The sequence below is a fragment of the Artibeus jamaicensis genome, unplaced genomic scaffold (genome assembly GCF_021234435.1).
Source record: "Artibeus jamaicensis isolate MK-2021 breed Jamaican fruit bat unplaced genomic scaffold, CSHL_Jam_final scaffold_286, whole genome shotgun sequence".
Lineage (NCBI taxonomy): Eukaryota > Metazoa > Chordata > Mammalia > Chiroptera > Phyllostomidae > Artibeus > Artibeus jamaicensis.
Window position 1 is genome coordinate 1,736,541 of NW_026522034.1, and position 24,039 is coordinate 1,760,579.

At 39.2% G+C, this 24,039-nt stretch overlaps 1 protein-coding gene and 1 pseudogene across 1 annotated transcript in view; one reads left to right on the top strand and one right to left on the bottom strand.

Moving 5' to 3' along the window:
• TSPAN3 (tetraspanin 3) overlaps nt 1-24,039 on the bottom strand; it is a 79,353-nt gene that overhangs the window by 30,610 nt on the left and 24,704 nt on the right. The gene's annotated exons all lie outside the window — the stretch shown is intronic.
• On the top strand, nt 12,243-17,741 carry LOC119038356 (speckle-type POZ protein-like; annotated as a pseudogene).

Genomic DNA, 24,039 nt, shown 5'->3' on the forward strand with positions numbered 1-24,039 from the left:
TAAATCTCATAGAGTACCACTATCATAATCCACTTCAACTACATCCTATCCTCAGATCACATACAAGATAAGGTCACAGTTGTGAACAACAGTTAACCCTCTGGAGGAGAAAACCTACCAACAAAGGAGGCACAAATGGGCAAAACCCAGGCACAACAAGAGAGCCCACTCAAATAAAAAAAAAGGGGCAACACTAGAGCACCCAGACAAGATCAAAGGGACCACACCACTGAGTCCAACAGAACTCTTACCATAGAAGTTCACCCTATGAAGATAGCCAGCAAAGCAGAGCACTGAGAATCACAGAACAAACGAAAAGAGTCACCTAGAATGGGAAGACAAAAAAAGAACCTGCAATTGAAAGAAATGGAAGACTCTAAAAGAGTTAAATGAAGTGGAAGCAAGCAAACTATCATAGAATTCCACAGGGTGCTCAAGAAGCTCAGTGATGACTACATAGAACTGAGTGAGAACTACAACAATAAAGAAAAGGAAATAGAAACTATAAACAAGAACCAGGAAGAAATGAAGACTACAATTTCTGAAATAAACAACACACTAGAAGGAATTACAACCAGGCTGGATGAAACAGAGGACCAAATTAATAAGCTGGAAGACAAAGTAGAAAGAAATACCCAGGTAGAAGAGACACACAAAAAAAGAATAAAAAAATACAAAGATAGCATAAGGGAACTGCAAGACAACATGAAACACAACAACATTCAAATCATAGGAATACCAGAAGAAAAAGCAGCAAAGGATAGAAACCCTATTTGAAAAAATGATGATAGAAAACTTTCTGAACTTGGAGAGGGGAAAGACCATGCAAGTTCAGGAAGCACAGAGGGTCCCAATCAACATGAACTCAAACAGGCCAACTCCAAGGCATATCATAATTAAAATGCCAGGTTTTAAAGACAAAGAAAATCTTAAAGGCATCAAGGGAGAAATAGGAAGTAACATACAAAGGAGCTCCAATAAGGCTGGCAGATGATTTCTCAACACACTTCAGACCAGGACAGAAAAGCAAGAAATATTCCAAGTAATCAAAACCAAAGGCCTCCAAACAAAACTACTCTACTCACTGAGGCTCTCAATTAAAATGGAAAGTGATATGAGGACTTTCCCAGACTAAAGAAGGTTTAAAGAATACATCTGCAGCCTTGCTTGGTGTAGCTCAGTGGATTGAGCGCAGGTCTGTGAATCACGGGACTGCAGTTCAATTCCCAATCAGGGCACATGCCTGGGTTGTGGGCCAGTTTTCCTGGGAATGCATGACAGGCAACCATACACTGATGTTTCTCTCCCTCTTTCCTTTTTTTCCCTTCCCCCTCTAAAGATGAATAAGCAAAATCTTAAAAAAAAAAACAAAAACCAAAAACGAATACATCTCCACCAAGCCAGCACATCGTGATATACTAAAGAAACTGCTTTAAGAAATGAACAAAAGCAGTGAGAGAGAGAGAGAGAGAGAAATACTGGTACAAATGGGGGAAAAAATAAATAAGTACCTATCAATAATAACCTTAAGTGTTAATTGACTGAATGCTCTAATCAAAAGACATAAGGTAGCTGAATGGGTAAGACAACATGACCAGGATAAATGCTGTCTACAAGAGACTCACCTCAGAAAAAAAGTCCTACACAGACTGAAAGTGAAAGCGAAGGGCTGGAAAATATTCCAAGCAAATGGACAAAAACCAAAAACAAAAAACCTGGGCTATCAATACTTACATCACACAAAAGAAAGCTATAAAAGGAGACGCTGAAAGACAATTCATAATACTCAGCGGAAGAATCCATCAAGACACAACATTGTAAACACATATGCACTTGACACAGGAGCACCCAAATATACAAGGAAAACCTTGGAGGATTTCAAGAAAGGTACTGACCACAACATACTTATAACAGGGAATTTTAACATGCCTGTGTCAAAAATGGATAGATTTTCCCAACAAAATATCAACAAGGATATTGAGGCATTGAATAATGCCGCAGATCAAATAGACTTAACTGATATCTATAGAACCTTTCATCCCCCCAGAAGCAAAAGATACATTCTATAGATGCACATGGAGCATTTTCAAAGATAGACCACATGATAGGATGCAAAACAAGCCCCAACAAATTCAAGAAAATTGAAATCATATCAAGCATTTTCTCAGAACACAAGAGCCTGAAACTAGAAAACAATCTCTGAAACTAGAAACCAATCTTAAAGAAAAAACTAAAAAACACTCAAATTCATGGAAATTAAATAGTATACTATTAAACAATGAATGGGCTAACAACGAGATCAAGGAAATCAAAAAGTTTCTGGAAACAAATGAAAATGAACACACAATAGTCCAAACTTATGGGACACCTGCCCAGCAAAGGCAGACCTGACGGGGAAGTTCATAGTGATATAGGCCTGCCTAAAAAAGAAAGAAACATTTCAAATAAAGAACCTAACCCTACATCTATAAGAACTAGAGGAACAATAACAAACAAAGAACAGAGCAATAGTAAGGAAGGTATAAACCAAGATCAGAGCACAATTAAATGGCACAGAGACTAAAAGATCAATCAAAAGGATCAATAAATACAGGAGAAGGTTCTTTGATAAGATAAACAAAATTGACAAGCCTTTTAGCAGACTCATCAAAAAAAAAACAGAAAGGATGCAAATAAACAAAATCAGAAATGAAAGAGATTACAACTGACACCACAGAAACACACAGGACTGTAAGAAGTTACTATGAATAACTATATGTCAAGAAATTTAAAAACCTGAGTGAAATGGAGAAATTTCTAGAAAATATAATCTCCTAAAGCTGAATGAAGAAGTAGAAAGCCTGCAGAGACCTATAACAGCTAGTGAAATCAAATCGGTAATCAAACAACTCCCAGCACACAAATGTCCTGGACCAGATGGTTTCACAGGAGAATTTTAAAAACATTTAAGAAATAGTTAACCCTTATACTTCTCAGACTATTCCAAAAGATCCAAGAAGAGGGAAGACTCCCAAACTCTTTTTATGGAACTAGCATCATCCTAATTCCAAAACCAGATAAAGACAATAAAGACACAACAAAGAAAGAAAACTACAGGCCAATATCACTGATGAATACGGATGCTAAAATCCTCAACAATATATTGCAAACCTATTCCAACAATTTATTAAAAAGATTATATACCCATCCTTTCTTAAAACTGGCTAGTTGGGTTGAAGATCATGGTTAACACTATACATAGCCAAACGATCTCCTATCTCTTCTCTACCAGCTGCTACTGTAAATATCACAATACTCTCCTGCTGTCATAAACCATTTTGCCTTCCCCTCCAACTGATCACACACACAAAAAAGAGTAAGTGAAAGTGGCGAACACCAGGATACCCACTGGAAGAGGAAACCCAACAACAAAGGAACCACCAGCAGATAACAACAGAAGAAGGTGAAGAAGGGAATGGAAGCCACACTAACCTCAGTACAGGACCTAGCTGGAAGTACAACTAAATGGTGGAGAAATTACCCAGAACAAACAACTGAACAAGAGCAAGAGAGAATCCTCAAAACTTTGTACATACAGAAGAACCAGCTTCAACACAACCTGCCCAAACTAGCACAACAAAAATACAACAGGTGGTAGACAGACTGACCCTCAGTTAACCAGCTGGTGGAAAGGACCCACCAAAGAAAGACCCAACAACAATCAAAACCCAAAGACAAACACAGAGCCAACTTAAACAACAGCCTAAGACCAGTGAGCTTGGGAGATCAAGGAGACTGCACCACTGAATCTCACAGGTATTCTGTTGGGAACCACCCTGCCTGGTTTCAGAAGCTGTAAACCACCCCCCCCCCCAATGTATCAAAGTGGGGCAGCAGAGGCTCAGAGGGGTAGCAGTCCAGAGAGAGACTTAACAGGGGAAGTAAACTGCCCTGAAGGGCTACGCAGCACCCAGACGAGCAAAGTAATGTGAAAATGCACTCACAACAACCCAAACTTTATGGAACACAGCAAAGGCAGTCCTGAGAGGGAAGTTCATAGCGATACAGGCCTACCTAAAAAAGATAGAAACATTTCAAACAAACAACCTAACCCTATGCCTACAAGAACTCAAGGAACAATAGCAAAGACAGCCCAGAGCAAGTAGAAGGAAGGAAGGAAATAACCAAGATTAGAGCAGAATTAAATGACATAGAGACTAAAAGCACAATTCTAAGGATCAATGAATCCAGGAGCTAGTTCTTTGAAAAGATAAACAAAATCAACAAGCCTTTAAGCAGGCTCATAAAAAAAAAAAAAAAAAAAAAAGAGAGAGAGAGGACCCAAATAAACACAATCAGAAATGAAAGAGGAGAGATTACAACTGACACCACAGAAACAGAAAAGGATTGTAAGAAATTACTATGAAGAACTGTATGCCAAGAAATTTGAAAACCTAGGTAAAATGGGCAAATTTCTAGAAAAATACAACCTTCTAAAACTCAATGAAGAAGAAACAGAAATCCTGAACAGACCAATAACAGCAGATGAAATTGAAGCAGTAACCAATAAACTCCTGACACACAAAAGCCCTGGACCAGACAGATGGTTTCATAGAATTCTACAAAGCATTTAAGGAGAGCTAAACCCTATTTTCAGACTATTTCAAAGAATCAAAAATGATGGAAGACTCCCAAACTTTTTTTTATGAAGCCAGCATCATCCTAATCCCCAAACCAGATAAAGACACAGCAAAGAAAGAAAACTTCAGGCCAATATCACTGATGAACATAGACACATTTATAATAAAAACACTCAGCAAAGGGGGAATAGAGGGAGCATTCTTCAATATAATAAAGGCCACATATGAGAGACCTACAGCCAACATCATACTCAATGGGAAGAAACTAAAAGCTTTTCCACTAAGATCAGGAACAAGACAAGGTTGTCCACTTTCACCACTTCTATTCAACATAGCATTGGAAGTTTTAGCCACAGCAATCAGACAAGAAAAGGAAATAAAAGGCATCCAAATTGGAAAGGAGGAAACAAAACTGTCACTGTTTGCAGATTAACATGATAGTACACATGGAAAAATCTTACAGACTCCACCCCAAAACTGCTCGACCTAATAAATGAATTTGGCAAAATGGCAGGATACAAAGTCAATATACAGAAATCAAAGGTGTTTCTGTATACCCACAGTGAAACAGCAGAAGCAGAAATCAAGAAAAAAATCCCATTTGATATAGCAAAAAGAAAAATAAAATACCTAGGAATAAACCTAACCAAGAAGGTAAAAGACCTGTATGCAGAAAATTACACAACACTGAAGAAAAAAATCAAGGAAGACACAAATGGAAACATATACCATGTTCATGGATTGGAAGAATTAACATCATCAAAATGTCCATACTACCTAAAGCAATTTACAGATTCAATGCAATACCTATTAAAATACCAATGGCATATTTCAGACATAGAACAAACACTTCAAAAATTTATATGGAACCACAAATGACCCCGAATAGCTGCTTCAATTTTGAGAAAGAAGAGCAGAGTAGGAGGGATCACAATACCTGATACCAAACTGTATTACAAGGCCACTGTAATCAAAACAGCCTGGTACTAGCATAAAAACAGGGACATAGACCAATGGAACAGAACAGAGAGCACAGAAATAAACCCAAGTCTCTACGGTCAATTAATATTCGACAAAGGGGGCAGCAACATAAAACGAAGTAAAAATAGCCTCTTCAACAAATGGTGTTAGGAGAACTGGACAGCTACATGCAAAAACAATGAAACTTGAGCACCAACTTACACCATACACCAAAATAAATTCAAGGTAGATGAAAGACTTAAATATAAGTCGTGATACCACTGAAGTCCTAGAGGAGAACATTGGCAGGAAAATCTCAGATATTTCACACAGCAACAGTTTAATTGATATGTCCCCTAGAGCAAGGGACATAAAGGAAAGAATAAACAAATGAAACTTCATCAAAAGAAAAAGCTTCTGCACAGCTGAAGAAAACAACATTAAAATGAAAAGGGAACAACCCTAAAGGAAAATATATATTTCCAAATGATACCTTGGACAAGGGTTTGACCCCCAAAATATATAAAGAACTCACATGAGTCCACTTCAGAAAGACAAACACCCAATTAAAAAATAGGCAAAGGACCTGAAGAGACACTTCTCCAAGGAGGACAGAGGGACCAGGGACATATGAAAGGATACTCAACATCACTAGCCATCAGCGAGATGCAAATTAAAACCACAATGAGATACCACTTCACACCAGTCAGAATGGCCATAATAAACACATCAAGAAACAACAAGTGCTGGAGAGGTCATGTTGAAAAGGGAACCCTAGTGCACTGTTGATGGGAATGCGAACTGGTGCAGCCAGTGGAAAACAGTATGGAACTTCTTCAGAAAACTGAAAATGGAACTGTCTGTTGACCCAGCATACCACTGCTGGGATTATACCCTAAAGATCTTGAAACACTAATTCAAAAGAACCTATGTACCCCAATGTTCATAGCAGCACAATTTACAAAAGCCAAGTACTAGGAGCAATGTAAGTGCCCACCAGTGAATAGTGGATCAAAATACTGTGATACATTTACATAATGCAATACTAGGCAGCAGAAAGAAAGGAGCTCCCACCCTTTCTAACAGCATGGATGGAACTGGAGAGCATTATGCTAAGTGAAATAAGTCAGGCCATGAAAGACAAATACCACATGAAGTCACTTATAAATAAATGGAACCTAACCAACAAAACAGACAAGCAAGCAAAATATAACCAGAGATATGGAAATAAAGAACAAACTGATGGTAACCAGAGAGGAGGGGCGAGGGATAATGGGGGAAAATAGGGGGAGTGCCATCAAGGAACACACATATATAAAGGACACATAGACAAAGTCAAAGGACAAAGGTTCCAGGGTGGGATGTGATGATGGGAGTGGCAGCGGTTTGTGGTGGGGTTAAAGTGGAGACAACTGTACTTTATCAACAATAAAAAAATTAAAAATAAGAAATAAAAAATAATCCAAACAATAGGACAGTAGAAGTGGCCTCGGGGACAATAGCCAAGCATACCACATTTGCATCATTATGGGATCTGAAGGAGAAAAAAGAGAACAGAAAATTTAAAACCTATTTGAAAAAATAATGACAGAAAACTTCCCTAACCTGGTGAAAGAAAGAGACACATAAGCCCAGGATACACAGAGAGTTCCAAATATGATGAACCAAAAGAAACAAACTCCAAGACACATTCTAATTAAAAGAGCAAAGAAAAAGAGAGAACATTAAAAGCTGCAAGGAAAAGTAACTTAACTATAAGGAAGCTCCTATAAAACTGTCAGCTCATTTCTGAACAAACTTTGCAGGCCAAAGAGATTGGTTAGAAACATTCAAAGTGATGAAAAGCAAGAACCAACAACCAAGATTACTTTATTCAGCAAGGCTGCTATTTAGAATGGAAAGCATCCCAGACAAGATAAAGCTAAAGGAGTTCACGATCATTAAACAGTATCACAAGAAATGCTAAAGGACTTATGAAGGGAAAAAAAGGGAGACAAAAATATGACGATAAAATGGCGATAACTGCGTATCGACAATTATTTTGAATGTAAGTGGATTAAATGCTCCAATCAAAGATATACAATGAATGAATGGATAACAAAATTGACCCACTTTATGCAAATGAAAATGAAGAAAAGAAAAAAGCTAGGTTAGCAATGCTCACATCAGACAAAATGACTTTAAAACAAAAGGCTATAAAGAGAGACAAAGAAGGAACCAGGAATTCCACTTCTGGGTATTTACCTGAAGAAACCCAAAATACTAATTCAAAAAGATATAAGCATCCCTGTTTACAATAGCCAAGATATGTAAGCAACCTATGTGCCCATCCATAGATTAATGGACAAAGAAGAAGTGGTACATACATACAGCATGCTGAGTGGAATACGACTCAGCAATAGAAAGAATGAAATCTTGCCACTTGCAATAACATGAAAGGATCCAGAGGGTAAGTAAAATAAGAGAAAGATAAATACCATATAATTTTACTTATATATGAAATCTAAAAAAATAATAAACAAAATAGAAACAAACTCATAGATACAGAGAACATTTTGATGGTGGTTAGACTGCTGCAAAAGGGCAAAGGAGTAAGAAGTACAAATTGGGCTTCCAATCGCGATGGCAGCAAAGGTAAACACAGTACTTACTTCTTCCCATAACCACATCAAAAATACAACTAAACTGCAGAATAACCATCATTCAGAACCACCCAAAATCTAGCTGAGTGGAAGTCTTACAACCGGGGATTTAAAGAAGCCATACAGAAACTAGTAGGAAAGGCACAGATGCAGAAAAGGCTGGTCCCACACCAACATGTGGTGGAGAAAAATCAGGATGGATATCTCTACTGTGGAAGTCCTCCATGAAGAGTGAGGGGTCCCGGACACACACCAGACTCCCCAGCCCTGGGTTCCAGTGCCAGAAGACCCCATAACTCTTGGCTGTGAAAACCAGCTGGAATTGAGACTAAGATTGAAGTGGCGAGAGTCCCAGGTATTCCTGTTAAAGAGCCCATGCACAGACCACTCTCTCTGAGCTCTAGCACTGGAGCAGCAGTTCAAAGGGTACCAGTGACATATGAGAGGAAACTGAAAGATCTGACATCAGGTCTTTCAGTCAGAAAGACTTGTGGGCAGATTTCTCCCAGGCAGAATTGCTAGCAGAGGCCATTGTTCTTCTGCTACACCCTCTGCTACAAAGCCAGCATGAAGGGGATGCAGTATACCTTAGCTGAGACTGGCTAACCCTGTTTGCCCTGCCCTGGTGATTCCCTGAGGCCCTGCCCCACCCAACTTGTAGGCCCACCCAAGCCATTTTCCACGGCTTTTAACAACTGACCTCTCTTGCCTCATGCTTTGGACTTTCCTAAAATCTCTCAAACAAGGAACATCTGGCCTCTGTGCAGACCCTAGCTCTCTCTAAGTAGCCCCAGGCCCAATATCAGTGGCAGCCTGCCTTCATTCACAGCTTTGCCTCTCTTGGGCACCTTCGAGCCCAACACTGGTAGCAGCCATCTATGGATCACTCTGTAGCTTATGCTGGGTGGTCCCAGGCAGGGCACAAGATGGTCACTGACTTTGGACCTCTTGAGAGGCCCTAGAGCCTGTGCACCCAGTGGACATCTTCAGACAATGACAAATTACAACCCTACTACCTCATAGAGCACACCCAAGGGGCAGACTCAGTAAGCACCAAAGCCCTACTGAAGCAAGTACTCCACCGGGTCAGCTTCTGCACAGCAACTCATATGCTGAAGTTGCAACATGCCCTTGCAGCCAATTGGGCTGCAGGTCAACCACTCCAAGGGGCATCAACAACAATCAAGGCTCAACTGCAACAAGACAGTGCATACAGCCCACACTGGGGTACACCTGGAGTGCCCAGCTCAGGTGATTGGAAAGGCTGTACCACTGGGCCCTGCAGGACACTTACTACACAAGGGCACTCTACCAAATCCAGAAGATATAGCACCTAATACATAGAAACAAACATAGTCCAAAATGCAGAGACAAAGAAACAGGACCCAAATGAAACAGCAGTAGAATCTCCAGAAAAAGAACAAAATGAAATGGAGGCAAGCAAACTACTGGAAACACAATTCAAAACAGTGGTTATAAGGATGCTCAAGAAACTTAGTGAGAACCTCAACAGCATAAAAACACATAGAAACCATAAAAAAGAACCAGTCAGTAATAAAGGATACAGTAACTGAAATGAAAGAATAATTTATAGGGAATCAACAATAGAGTAGATAAAGCCAAGAATCAAATTGGCAATTTGGAATATAAGGAAATAGAAAACACTCATTCAAAATAGCAAAAAGAAAAAGGGATTAAAAAAATAAAGACGATGTGAAAAGACTCTGAGACAACTTCAAGCTTACCAACATTCACACCATGAGAGTGCTGAGAGAGAAGGAAAGAAATTGAAAACCCGCTGGTAAAAATAATGACAGAAAACTTTCCTAATCTGGTGAATGAAACAGACACACAAGTCCAGGAAGCACAGAGTCCCAAATGAGATGAGACCCTGAAGTCCCACACCAAGCCACATTATAATTAAAGTGCAAAAGGTTAAAGGACAAAGAGAGAATCTTAAAAGCAGCAAGAAAAAAAAGCAGTTAGTTACCTACAAGGGAGCTCCCATGAGATTGTCAGCTTACTTAACAAAAACTTTGCAGGCCAGTAGGGAGTGACAAGAAATGTTCAAAGGAATGAAAAGCAAGGACTTTACCCAGCAATGCTATAATTTAAAACAGGGGTGTCCAACCTATGGCCAGCCTGTGGCCCAACATAAAATGGCAAATTTACTTAAAATATGAGATTTTATTGTGATCACATGTCACAATGCCACATAAAAGAAACCTACATATGCTCTTGCTATTTGTCCAGTGTGTTATCTTCCCAGAGCAAACAGTAGAACTGACACTATCAGACATTACATGTGCTTGTGGTGACTTAGCGAGTGAGTGATTATCAATAATATTTCAACCTACTATTGCAATGTTAGGTGTTTAATGTTATTCTGAAGTCAGGTAAGCATTCTTACTTACTAAAAGCACTTCCACACCTTGGCAGCACCTCACACATCTCCCACCATGCTTTACAATAAAACCTCTGCCTTGCTCTGCACTGGCAGCCAAGAGGACTATGGAAGGGCCCAAACCTTCCTTTCAATTTTCCTGTCAATCAATTTCCATTGTAAAAGTAAATAAAACCCCATATCTATTATTATTTTTTTAATCCCAGCATGGGTTCTACAACATCTCAGAAGAACAAAGAACCCTAAAAATGAAAAATTATGGATGAAGGGAGATTGTTCCATGAAAAGTGGACAGATGGCCACTTTTTTTGTCTAGGCAAATAGTAAAGCACTCTGCTTTATTTGTAGGGAATCTGTGCAAGTTTTCAAAGACTGTAACTTGAAAAGATATTATATGCAAAAAAACATACTGCCAAATTCAATGCATATGAAGGATTACATCATAAGTACAAAATAGCTGAACTGAAAAAAGTCAACAAAAATTTTTTCAGGCAGTTACAACTCAGGCAGACCTCAAAGCCCCAGAGATAAATCTAAGTGACAAAGAAATAGCAAATCTCTCAGACGCACAGTTTAAAACACTGGTCATCAGCTTCCTCACAGATCTGGTGGACTATAGCCACAAATTAGAGAAACATATGAAGGCTAAATTAAGGGGAAATGAATGGAATTCCACAGGAAAACCATAGAGATGAAAAAAAAACTGGGACTCAAATCAATGGAGTGGACCAGAAGGAAGAAGAAAAAATCATCAAACAGAAAGGAATGAAGAAATAAGAATTCAGAAAAATGAGGGAGAAGCTTAGGAACCTCCAGGACATCTATAAACGCTCCAATATCCGAATTATAGGGGTACCAGAAGGGGGAAAGACACAACCACCAGTGGAAAAACTATTTGAACAAATAATAAAAGAAAATTTCCCCAATCTGGCAAAGGAAATAGACTTCCAAGAAATCCAAGAAGCCCAGAGAGTACCAAAAAAGTTGGACTCAAGAAGAAAAACACCAAGGCATATCATAATTACATTAGCCAAAATTAAAATGAAGGAGAGAATCCTAGAAGCAGCAAGAGCTAAGGGGACAATCACCTACAAAGGAGTCCCCATCAGACTGTCAGCAGATTTCTCAAAAGAGACCTTACAGGCAAGAAGGGGCTGGAAAGAAATATTCCAAGTCATGAAATCTAAAGACCTACAACCAAGATTGCTCTATCCAGCAAAACTTTCATTTAGAATGGAAGGACAGATAAAGTGCTTCTCAGATAAGATCAAATTCAAGGAGTTCATCATCACCAAGCCCTTATTATATGAAATGTTAAAGGGACTTATCTAAGAAAAAGAAGTTAAAGAAACATGAACAGTGAAAGAACAACAAGCTCACAGTTATTAACAACCACACCTAAAACGAAAGCAAACTAAAAGAACAGCTAGATCAGGAGTGGAAACATAGAAATGAAGATCTCAAGGAGGGTTAGCAACAGGGGAGTGGGAGGAGGAGGGAAAAAAAGAAAAAAAAGATGGGGGGAGATTGATGATGAATATAAAGTCACTGAAAAAATAGCTTAAGTGCCATTAAAAGACACAACTAAATCAAGAGATTTATACAAAGCAGTAAAAAATGTTAAAGCGACTTTCTTTGTCCATTGTTAACATTTCTGCTACAGTTACTGATGGTGCCCTGGTGATGGCAGGTAAAAGAGAGGGACTTGTAGTAATAGAAGACAATGCAATTGCCACCCCAAACTCATGATTGATAATGTATTATTGCAAAGTAAATAAAAATTTTATGCACAAAAGCTTTAAAAATGGGTAACATCTTGAATCACTGCCAATTCCAGATATTCCTTGAAAGTACTGATGCTGACTATGGTGACATAATTCACTTTTTGGATGTAAGATGCCTAATTCAAGGCCAAATGTTGAAAAGATTTTATGATTTGTGACATGTTGTTAAGTCGTTTATGGTATCAAAAAACAAATTTTGTGCTGGAACTTGATGAAAACTGGTTTACAGATTTAGCACTTTTAGTGGATTTAACTACTCACTTAAATGAGTTAAACACATGTCCTCAAGGTGAAAACCAACTTAATCAATACCATGTTTGAAACCATAACAGTGTTTCAAATGAAACTGAAATTACGGCAAGCTCAAATGAAGGCAAACACATTTATGCATTTCCATTGGCTAAACAGTCTTGTGAACAGTGAAAAACAAGCAGTCTTGCTTTTCGATTTGATGCAAGAATTTGAAAAGATTTCAATATTCCTGGGAAAATAATACTCTGCTATATTTATGACTACATTTTCAGTCAACATAAATATGTTATCTGTCAATTTTCAAATGGAATGCATAGAGCTGCAATCTAATATTCAAATTAAAAAAGTTTTTGATCATCTTTTTTTTTACTGGACTTTTATAGGTTCTGTCTTCCCAGAGATAAATATCCCTTGTTTCGCAATCCTGCCTTATTCAAGTCATCCTATGTGGCAGCACCTACATTTGTGAGCAACTATTTTCAAGAATGAAACACATTAAAATTAGAACCAAAATATCTGATGAGCACCTTGAGAACTCACCGAGAATTGCAACTACTTCTATCAAACCAGATGTTGTGAAGTAGTTTCTCAAATGCAATGTCAAATATCCCACTAGTTTTGTGTTGCCCTCTTTTCTATTACTTTTATAAAAATATTTTAAAAAATCAATGACGTTTTATTACTCAGATATGTACATTTTCGCTATTAGTGATCACAAACTTGGGACCTGCTCAACAATTTTAAAAGACTATCAAAAGGGCCACTGCATAATTAGTATTATTATGTGAGGACTTTTTTGCTTATCTGCAGTGGTAGATATCACCAAAATTATGCACAAGCCTTAGTTTTGCTCACCAGTTTCCATCAGTGTTTGTGTATTTAATATGTGGCCCAAGACCACTCTTCTTCTTCCAGTGTGGCCCAGAGATGCCAAAGTGTGGACTCCCCTGTTCTAGTAGTTAAGAATACAGGATCCAGGTCAGATTTTGTCCCTTTTAACTGTGTGACATCAGACAATTTAGTTTCCTCATTTGCAAAATTAAAATATTAGTCAAACTGCTCTAAGATTAAATGAGATATAAAATTCCACTTTCTGGAACACAGAAAAATACCAATATTTCATAATTTCAATTATTGACCAAGATTTTCATAATTTGGCTTTTATTACTTTAGAAGTAATATAAGACAAGTCAGCTTGAAACGATGTTATTTGACTCTTTTCCAATAAGTACAGTAAGCAGGGAATGAATGGCTTTCACTGAAGAGCCTGAAGACTCTTCAAATTATGTAACAGGTTTTGACAGGCAACCTAAAGCATTCACTGTATGTCTTCCAGTGTTTTATTTACTCAACAAATACTCACTGGATGATATTATCAGCCAAGCATGATTCCAATAATGACATTTCAGCATTTAAAAAGAGCAAACATAAAACTTACCTTTCACAAAACTTACTTTTGAATATATTCCTCTTAAAGGTTACATTAAAAGCCGTTAATGGTTTTATGTAAGTAAATAAGCATTATATAACTTGAAAAAATAATAGTGTATAATGACAAAAGCATCCAGAAATTGCTTAAAGAATTTAAAAAATACTTAATAACTAGCATGGCTGTAATTTCGGTTATGTAAAAGATTTCCATTATACTTAAAACATATATTAGCTCAATTTAAAAGGGGACACAAAGTTGATTTTCAAAGACTTCCAAAGCTGTTACTTAATACCATATACTGTATGCTGCAGCATAGTTTAGAAGAACAGGTGTTCACACCTGAAAACATGTCATGAATTATGAGGACTTCCAAGTATTTAGTGAGAATTCTTTATTTTTCTATAAAATGCTAGTAATGAACCTAAGTTTCCAAGCTAACTATATCTGATGTTTCCATATAAACATGTACATAAAACAAAATATGCTGGCTAAATATTACAGTATTCTCCATTATGTAAATGATAACAGAGAATAAAACTAAGAAGTCTGGCCTTTTATAGAAAGAAGCTTCTGCCTGAATGCAACATCTCTTTACAGTTTCTTTGTAAATGGAGAAATTAAAAGAAATAACAAAATAGCCCTGAAGATACTTGGATGAATATAGGGTCCTGTTTCATGTTGCGGTGAGGGGAGGTAAAACAGTCATTGAGTACAGGGGGGAAATGTTTGTTAAGAATCAGATGACACAGTGTGCCAAACGCAGTGCTACGCGATTCTCCTTCCATGCGTAATAGCTTTCTAAAAACTTATTAGGTAAACATACGTGAGACAGATTTTGTTTCAAAACTTTTTATCACAACCCAGAAGACAGGTATTCATATCTCTCTCTACCTTTATCAACAAGGACACACAGGATCAGAGTTTTTAACTTGGTAGAAATGAGAGAAGCATGAGCATGTCTGGTTACAAAGAAAAAATAGTAACTTATTTTTAAGAATCAATTATGTTCATAACTCAAACACGTTAAGCACTTAGCAAGTTTCTGGGAATGCTCTCAAATATATTAGTGCTCTTTCCTTTCCACTCCCAACCTCTGGGTTGTCTGGTCCTTTCCAGGAAATGACAAGTTTCTCCCTCACTGGTTATACCTCATATGCATTATATAATATTGCTCTATTTTAATATAAGTCTCCTAAGAACAACTCTTTAATTTCACAAAATAGCCTGATGATAGTATGTCAGTAATGGTACAGACATATACATACACACAATGTAACCACTTTAGATAAAAATGCATGCGTTGGTAGAGGAGATTTCAGTCTTTTAACTGATACAAGTATTACAGGCCTCAATTAGTGTAACTATGTCCAGGCAGAGGGGTCATTTTTAAAAATTGAAATAAAATGGCCCTGGCTGGTGTGGCTCAGTGGATTGAGTGCCAGCCTGCGAACCTAGAGGTCACTGGTTGGATTCCCCGTCAGGGCAAGTGCCTGGGTTGCAGGCCAGGTTTCCAGTTGGGGGTGCATGAGTGGCAACCACACAATGATGTTCTCTCCCTCTCTTTCTCCCTCCCTTTCCCTCTCTCTATAAATAAATAAATAAATAAATAAATAAATAAATAAATAAAATATTTTTAAAAATTGAAATAGAACTGATACATAACATTGTGTAAGTTTAAGAAGCACGTGTTAATTGATATATTTATATACTGCAATATGATTACCACCTTAGCGTTAACACCTCTAAATCATCACATAATTATCATTTCTTGTTTTGCGATGAAAACAATTAAGATCTAGTCTCTTAGCAATTTTAAAATTTACACTGTATTTTGCAGGTAAAGTGCATTTCCACGCACAATGCACATCCACATGTTGGATGAAAAATATGAAAGGATGGTCACTTAGTTATATAATGGTTAATCACAGTAATTGAAAATATTCTAAACAATTTTTTAAAAAGAAGTAAAAATTGGTAGTTACAAGCAGTCACAGTGATAAAAACTACAGCATAGGAATATAGTCAAAAATACTATAAGAAATATATATGGTGTCAGATGGGTACTCAACATTTCAGGATAATCATATTAAATATTTAATCACTGTGCTGTACACCTGAAACTAATATTGAATGTCAACTGTAACTGAAAAAGACACATTTTTACACAAACTACAGAAATAATCGCTGAAAGTCGTCTTAAAGTAAACATAAAAAAACAAATAATAATGTTTGTGGTATATTAGATGAAAAATACACTTATATCACATATAGCCATTTTAAAAACCCACTAAAATGTCGATAAAGTTTATTAGGTTGGCCAAAAAGTCCATATGGTTTATTCCATAAAATAAGACACATTTTTCATTTTAACCAATAACTTTATTGATCTGGATATTTTGAATATGTCAGCTCTCTCCCATGTGGTGTAACCTCAAGCAAAAAATCTCCAGCATGAGGTGTGTCACTGTGTGTGTGTGTGTGTGTGTGTGTGAGTGTGCACGTGCCAAGTGTGTGTGTATTTGGGTCCCACAGGTCCCAGATGTTGCGGACAGTATGACGCGAGTACAGGGGGATGAGGACCAGCAGCTGTTGCCGCTGTTCTCGGGGTGAAGAGAGAACAGAAATCTTTGTTCCCTAACTTTGGAAATTTCATCTAACCTTCAAACTGGCAGTGTCAAGGATTCCAAGTCGTCCACCTCCAGCAGAAATGTCGAGTGGCCCTGTAGCCAAGAGCTGGTACTACACACAGGTGTTTGAGAATAAACCCAAAAGGGCTAGATGAAGAAAGCAAGATTACCTGTCACTGGTCAGCTGTCCAAACAGTGAAGTTTGGGCAAAATTCAAATTCTCCATTCTGAATGCCAAGGGAGAAGAAGCGAAAGCTACGGAGAGTGAACGGGCATATAAGTTTGTGCAAGGCAAAGACCGGGTCTTCAAAAAACTCATCCGCAGAGATTTTCTCTTGGATGAAGCCAACAGGCCTCTCCCTGATGACAAGCTTACCCTCTTTTGTGAGGTGAGTGTGGTGCAAGACTCCATCCACATTTCTGGCCAGAATACCACGAATATAGTAAAGGTTCCCAAGTGCTGGCCGGCCGATGAGTTAGGAGGACTGTGGGAGAATTCCTGGTTCACAAGACTGTTGTTTGTGTGTTGCTAGCCAGGAATTCCAGGCTCACAAAGCTATCTTAGCATTTCGTCTCCAGTGTTTAGTGCCATGTTCGAACATGAAATGGAAGAAAGCAAAAAGAACCGGATAGAAATCAATGATGTGGAGCCCGAAGTCTTTAAGGAAATGATGTGCTTCATTTACACAAGGAAGGCTCAAAACCTGGACAAAATGGCTGGCAGCTGCTGACCAGTATGCCCTGGAGCGTTTGAAAAGTGATGTATGAGGATGCCCTCTGCAGTAACCCCTCCACAGAGAACACTGCAGAAATTCTCATCTTGGCTGACCTCCACAGTGCAATCGACTGAAAACTCAGACAGTGGATTTCATCAACTATCATGCTTCCTGTCTTGGAGACCTCCAGGTGGAAGTCCAGGGTGGTGTCACATTCCCACTTGGTGGCTGAGGCGTCCCACTCTCTGGCTTCAGCACAGTGCCCCTTTCTGGGTCCCCCACACAAGCACCTGAAGCAGGCCTAAGATCTTGCTGTTGTAAGACTCTGTTTATCTTCCAGAAGCAGCAGCCACTGTTGCTGCCACTGACCACCAGGTAGACAGCACAATCTGTGGAGCTTTTATTCTGCTGTGGGTGAAAGACTGCACTGTGCTCCCAGACTTTTAAAGTAGCACTAAATAAACTTGGGGAAAATGGGGGGAGGGAAGGGCCAGGGACTCCGGGCTGTTCAACCGAGTGAAAACCCTGCTGCTGTGTCACTGTGTTCCCTTTGGCCTGGCCGAGTGCGATCCTGTGGGGATTCAGTTTAGGCACTGGCCCTGAGGACATCCTAGTGGGATGGGACTTGGAGAAACCTGTCTGCATCTGACTGAGCAGAACAAATCATCAGATGCCTGGAGCAAAAGGGAAAAAGACTAAAGGACATTTAGTTTTAAGACAAGGGGAAAGAAAAGGAAAGAAGAAAGGATTTTTGCAGAATTTCTCAAAAATCGGTTTGTAGATTCCAGTACTATTTACACTGAGAGAAGTTTCAGTCCATCCAACTGTGCTGAAACTTGGATATTTTCGAAAAACTCCTCACTATCCTACAAGTATCAGAAGAGCTCCCTGGTTGTTAGCACTTACTGTTTGCAAGAACAGGATATATCCTTTTATCCCTTTATGAAAAGTGACAAGTGAAGGTGAAAGGAGAGGGAGGTGATTTGATCCGGAAGATGAGTGTTCTGATGTGGTGGCTTTTGCAGAAAACCTTTATTACTGTTGAAAACTGGAAAAAAATTCACCCAGAATTCATACTGTCTTGACAAGAACTATGGTTCTCTGTTTTTAGATATTGTGGAAAATGTTTTTTTGGCATTTTTCTCTGATTTCATTTCTTGTTCTTCCCCCACCCCCTTTTCTTTAAAAAAAAAAAAAAAAAGAGAAGAGAAAAGGAAATTTTATTATTAATGCTGTGTGAAAAAATCCCAGCCCCAACTGCTCAGCTGTCTGTACCTGCGCCTGTGCAGGAGCCAGTTCTGTCCCTTCCAGTTCACTCCCCTTCCTACAGGGGAGAGGTCCCAAATGTTAATTTTTTTCTTTTTGAAAATATAAGTAATGACTATTTTGTAAAAAAGAAAAAGGAAAAACAAGAAATCTCTAGCACAAAACTTTGAAAACTACTTTTGACATATTCAATCAGTCACACCACCTTCTCCATACAGTGCACGAATCTTTCTTTTTTTGACATTCAGTTGCGTTTTTATGTTTCTTGAAATAATAAAACATAATATGCTGAAAATGTTGAGTATTTCCTTCCAGCCTCAATATTAAAATGGCTACACAAAATCTCACCAATTTTGATAAGTTTTTTAAAAATACATGCTGATGTATTTAAATAGAAGCTGTCACAATACGATCTAACAAAGTTGTTCCAAACAAAGTTAAAGACAAATAAGTGCTACTATAGCCATCTTACCAAAAAAAACCGAACTTACTTTTTGGCCAACCCAATACCTCTGGGTGGCGAAATTACACTGATGTGGGTTTTTTAAACACTTTTTAGCCGAAGAGCAGAAGACGGCAGCAAAGTAGGTGGGAGCTGATCCTACTTGCTCGGGCACCCAAGTGAGACACTTACATGATGGTTCAATTAAACAAAGTGAACAGTGAACAGAATCTTACCTGATACAAAGTTTGGAAACATGTGCAAAGGATGCTTTGAAACAGGCAGTAAGGATGTTTTATAGGCTGACAGTGAAAGTCCCCTGGCATGGCGCCAGAAACCACGGCTGCTACGGGGCCAATACTGGAAGAGAGCTGGGTCAGGGATAGTAGTCTTGCGACTCCCTCCCCTCCCAGGGTCAGAGACCACAGACTGTGCCTGGAGCGACTTCAATATGTGAAGTTGCCGGGAAAAGACAGGCTGCATACATACAGCTGGCAGAGCACCCAAGTGGGCATGGTGGTCACCAGCAGGGACAGTACCAGAGAGTGGGGGTGATTCTGGCTGTACCAGAAGCTGGGGGAAGAATAGGGCCGCTGTTGGCCTACTGGGATAGACTCTTGACTTGCCAGAGAGCTGAAGTGTGTGGAAAGCGGGACAGCGGCTCCAAGCCACAGCAGTGTCCACAGAGACTTTTTTCAAAAGAGGAACTGATTAGTGGTGCACAGGGAACTGGCGTGCGAAGCTGCCAGCCAACAAGGAGGGAGGATTGTGGGCACGATTTGCTACCCCCTCAGCACACCTGGCAAATTAATCAAAGGGGTGCAAAGTGAGATGGTTTCTGGGACCAGCCTGGTGCAACAGTGCAGAGCAGAGAGTACAGGCCACGGAATGCTCTGAAGGCAGTGTGCACCTGTTTACTATAGGCCAGACTGAGCCCCATTCTTGGCAGAACCACAAGAAGGGAAAAATTGAGCCCAATCCCCAATTGTCTGTAGGAGCTGTAAAGATCTGCAAAACCAGCTGGGCAGGCTTAACCACCAAAGGGAGGCTTTTGTTTTTGTTTTTTCTAAGAGTAAGACAACAAGGTTAATGCTGAAAAGGGCCCATTTTGAACTCCCCACAGGGAGACAAAGTACACTGGGACCTATTGCCCTATTTCACTGAGGCCATTGAAACAGGACATTAAGATAGGGTACAATAAAGGGGATTCAGAACACCGCCCAGACTTGCCTGAAATGCAGAGCTGCAGATGACACCGAGCAGAAGAGAGCTGACACACACAGATTGCCACCTGCCCCCCCCCCCACCCAACCATGAAACGAACAGCTATTTAAGCAGAAACTATACATTATTGGAAATACAGTGGAATAGACTAAGACAGGAGGTATAGGGGCAGGAGAAATACACCCGCACTCTTCCCAGAAGACTGAACAGTGCCTCTCAAGTGAGACACTGAGATTTTACTTCTCAATCGCAAGAGAGGCTCCCTCTACAGGCAGGGCAAGGAGATATACAGGAAGTGTGTCAGAAGTTGGACTATCCACTATAGACTCCACCAAAAAACTTGACCTAATAAGTGAATTTGGCAAAACAGCAGGATACAAAGTCAATATTCAGAAATCAAAGGCATTTTTTGTACACCAACACTGAAATGTCAGAAACAGAAAAAATCCCATTTAATATAGCAACAAAAAAAAATAAAGTACCTAGGAATAAACTGAACCAAGGAGGTAAAAGACCTGTACTCAGAAAACTACACAACATTGAAGAAAGAAATCAAGGAAGACACAAATGAAAGCATGTACCATGTTCATGGATTAGAAGAATGAACATCATCAAAATGTCCATATTATCCAAAGCTATTTATAAATTCAATGTAATTCCTATGAAAATACCAATGACATATTTCACAAATCTAGAACAAATATTTTGGAAATTTATATGAAACCATAAACAACCCCAAATAGCTGCAGAAATTTTGAGAAAGAAGAACAAAGTAGGAGGGATCACATTACTTTATATCAAACTATATGATAAGGCCACTGTAATTGAAACAGTCTGGTAGGGGCATAAGAACAGACACACAGATCAATGCAACAGATTAGAGAGTCCAGAAATAAACCCAAGTCTCTGAGGTCAATTAATACTCAAGAAAGGGGGCAGAAGCATAAATGGAGTAACAACAGTCTCTTCAACAAATGGTGTTGACACATCTGGACAGCTACATGCAAAAACATGAAACTCAATCACCAACTTACACCATACACAAAAATAAATTTAAGGTGGATAAAAGACTTAAATATAAGTCATGACGACACCATAGAAGTCCTAGAGGAGAACACAGAGAAAAATCTCATATTCCACACAGCAATAGTTTTACCAATATAACCGCTAGGGCAAGAGACATAAAGGAAAGAATAAACAAACGGGACTTCATCAAAATAAAAAGCTTCTGCATGGTTAAAGAAAACATCCTTAAAGTGAAAAGAGAACCAACCGTATGGGAAAATATATTTGCCAATGATACCTCAGACAAGAGTTTGATCTCCAAAATATATAAAGAACTTACATGACTCCACTCTAAGAAGACAAGCAACCCAATTAAAAAGTGGGTGAAGGACTTGAACAGACATTTCTCCAAGGAAGACATACAGAGGATCCAGAGTTACATGAAAAGATGCTCAATATCTCTAGCCATCAGAGGGATGCAAATTAAAACTACAATGAGATACCACTTCGGAGGGGTCAGAATGGCTATCATAAACAAATCAACAAACAAGTGCTGGCAAGGTTGTGGAGAAAAGGGAACCTTAGTGCACTGTTGGTGGGATTGCAGACTGGTACAACCACTATGGAAAACAGTACGGAATTTTCTACGAAAACTAAAAATGAATCTCCCTTTTGACCCAGCAATTCCACTGCTGGGGACTAGACCCTAAGAATCCTGCAACACCAATTCAAAAGAACCTATGCACCCCAATGTTCACAGCAGCACAATTTACAAAAGCCTGCTGGAAGCAACCTAAGTGCCCATCAGTAAATGAGTGTATAAAAAGCAATGGTACATTTACACAATGGAATTCTATGCCACAGAAAGAAAGAAGGAGCTCCTACAGCATAGATATAGGAGCACAGATGGATCTGGAGAGCATTATGCTAAGTGAAATAAGCCAGGTGGTGAAAGACAAATACCATATGATCTCACCTATATGTGGAATCTAATCAATGAAAGAAACAAGCAAGCAAAATACAGAGACATTGAAATTACTGACAGTAACCAGAGGGGAGGTGGGAGGAGGTAATGGGGGGAAAGGGGGAAGGGATTTCAGGAACATGTAGAAAGGACACATGGACAAGGACAAGGACAAAGGCAAAGGCAAGTTAGGAACAAGGATGGTAGGTGGGGATAGCTGGGAGTGGGGGAGTGGTGGGAGGGAAATGGAGACAACTATACTCGAACAACAATTTAAAAATGTGAAAAAATACAGTAAGAATACACTGGTATGGGAAACTGAAAAAAAGTATGTATATAAATTTTAAAATTTGGACAACTCCTCAACAAACTGGGGCTGAGAGAAAACCAGAGATGGATCCAGAAAGAGGCCAGAGGGCGAGCACCAACAGGTAAGACAAATTTCACCTTGTTCTTCATCAGAACTAGCATGTTTTTTTTATTTCTTTCTTTTCATTTATTTAGTTTTGGGGGGTTTGTTTTTGTTTACTTTTTCTCCCTTTCATACAGCATTTTAATTTTTCTTCTTTCACTTCACTCATATTCCAAATAACTCACTACTCTTGGTCTTTTACTTTTTATTCATATTATATATTCTTTTCATATTATTGTTATTCCAAATCCCACACAGCACCTTTCCCCGGTCTTAATCCATTTCACCATCTTCCTGAGCTTTACTACTGTTGTGGTAAACTTTATTTTCGCTCACACTAAGCCATGTTCCTACCCCTTACCCTCACTATTTATCCTCCATCTAACCTTGCATAAGCACTCTGCTTTCTTAAGGTAGCTCACACTATTTTTCCCTCTTATAAGAAGAGCCTTGACTTCCGCCAAGATGGAGAAGTAGGTGGAGGTTCCACCTCACCTCTGTGCACAACCAAATCTAAGAACAACTATTTTTAACAGCAGTCACAACCAAGCCACACGGAAAATCGACAATACGGAGTCCAAAGGACAACTAGATACTCGGCTGGACCAGTACGAGGAGCAAGGCCAGCAGCGGAGCAGGTTAGCAAGAAAAAATTCCCCGGGCGGTGCGCACCAGGCAACCAAGGGCGCTGATCGCCAGCGAGCTGGCTGCCGGAGCGCACAGGGAAGAGGCGCGGTGGATCGGTAGGTTGCGCGCATTTACGTGCGGAGAAACCAGTGACAAGGGAAACCTGCGCGGTGCAGCAGGCTCGCAAAATTAGGATTGGATAAGCAAGCCCGAGGCGTTTGAGTGACTGGATGCGCTGGGCTAGCGGAGAGGAACGCCATTGCTCCCTCTCTGACCACGCCCCCACACACAGCGTCACAAACCAGCGACCTGGGTCGCCCGTCCCTGGTAAACAACTAAGGCTTCGCTCCGCTCACTTAACAGCACGAATAGACCAAAAATGGCTCTAGGACAACTCAGAGCCCCAGAACCGATAGACCTAAGTGATGAAGAAATAGCCAGTCTTTCAGATGCACAGTTCAAAACACTGGTTATAAAGATCCTTACAGAACTGGTGGATTTTAGTCACAAATTAGAGAAACATATGGAAGCTAAATTAATTGAAATGAATGCTGATACAAAAGATACCAATAGTCATGAAAAGAAAATTGGGATTCAAATCAAGGGAGAGGACCAGACGGAAGAAAAAAATGATCAAACAGAAAGGAATGAAGAAATAAGAAT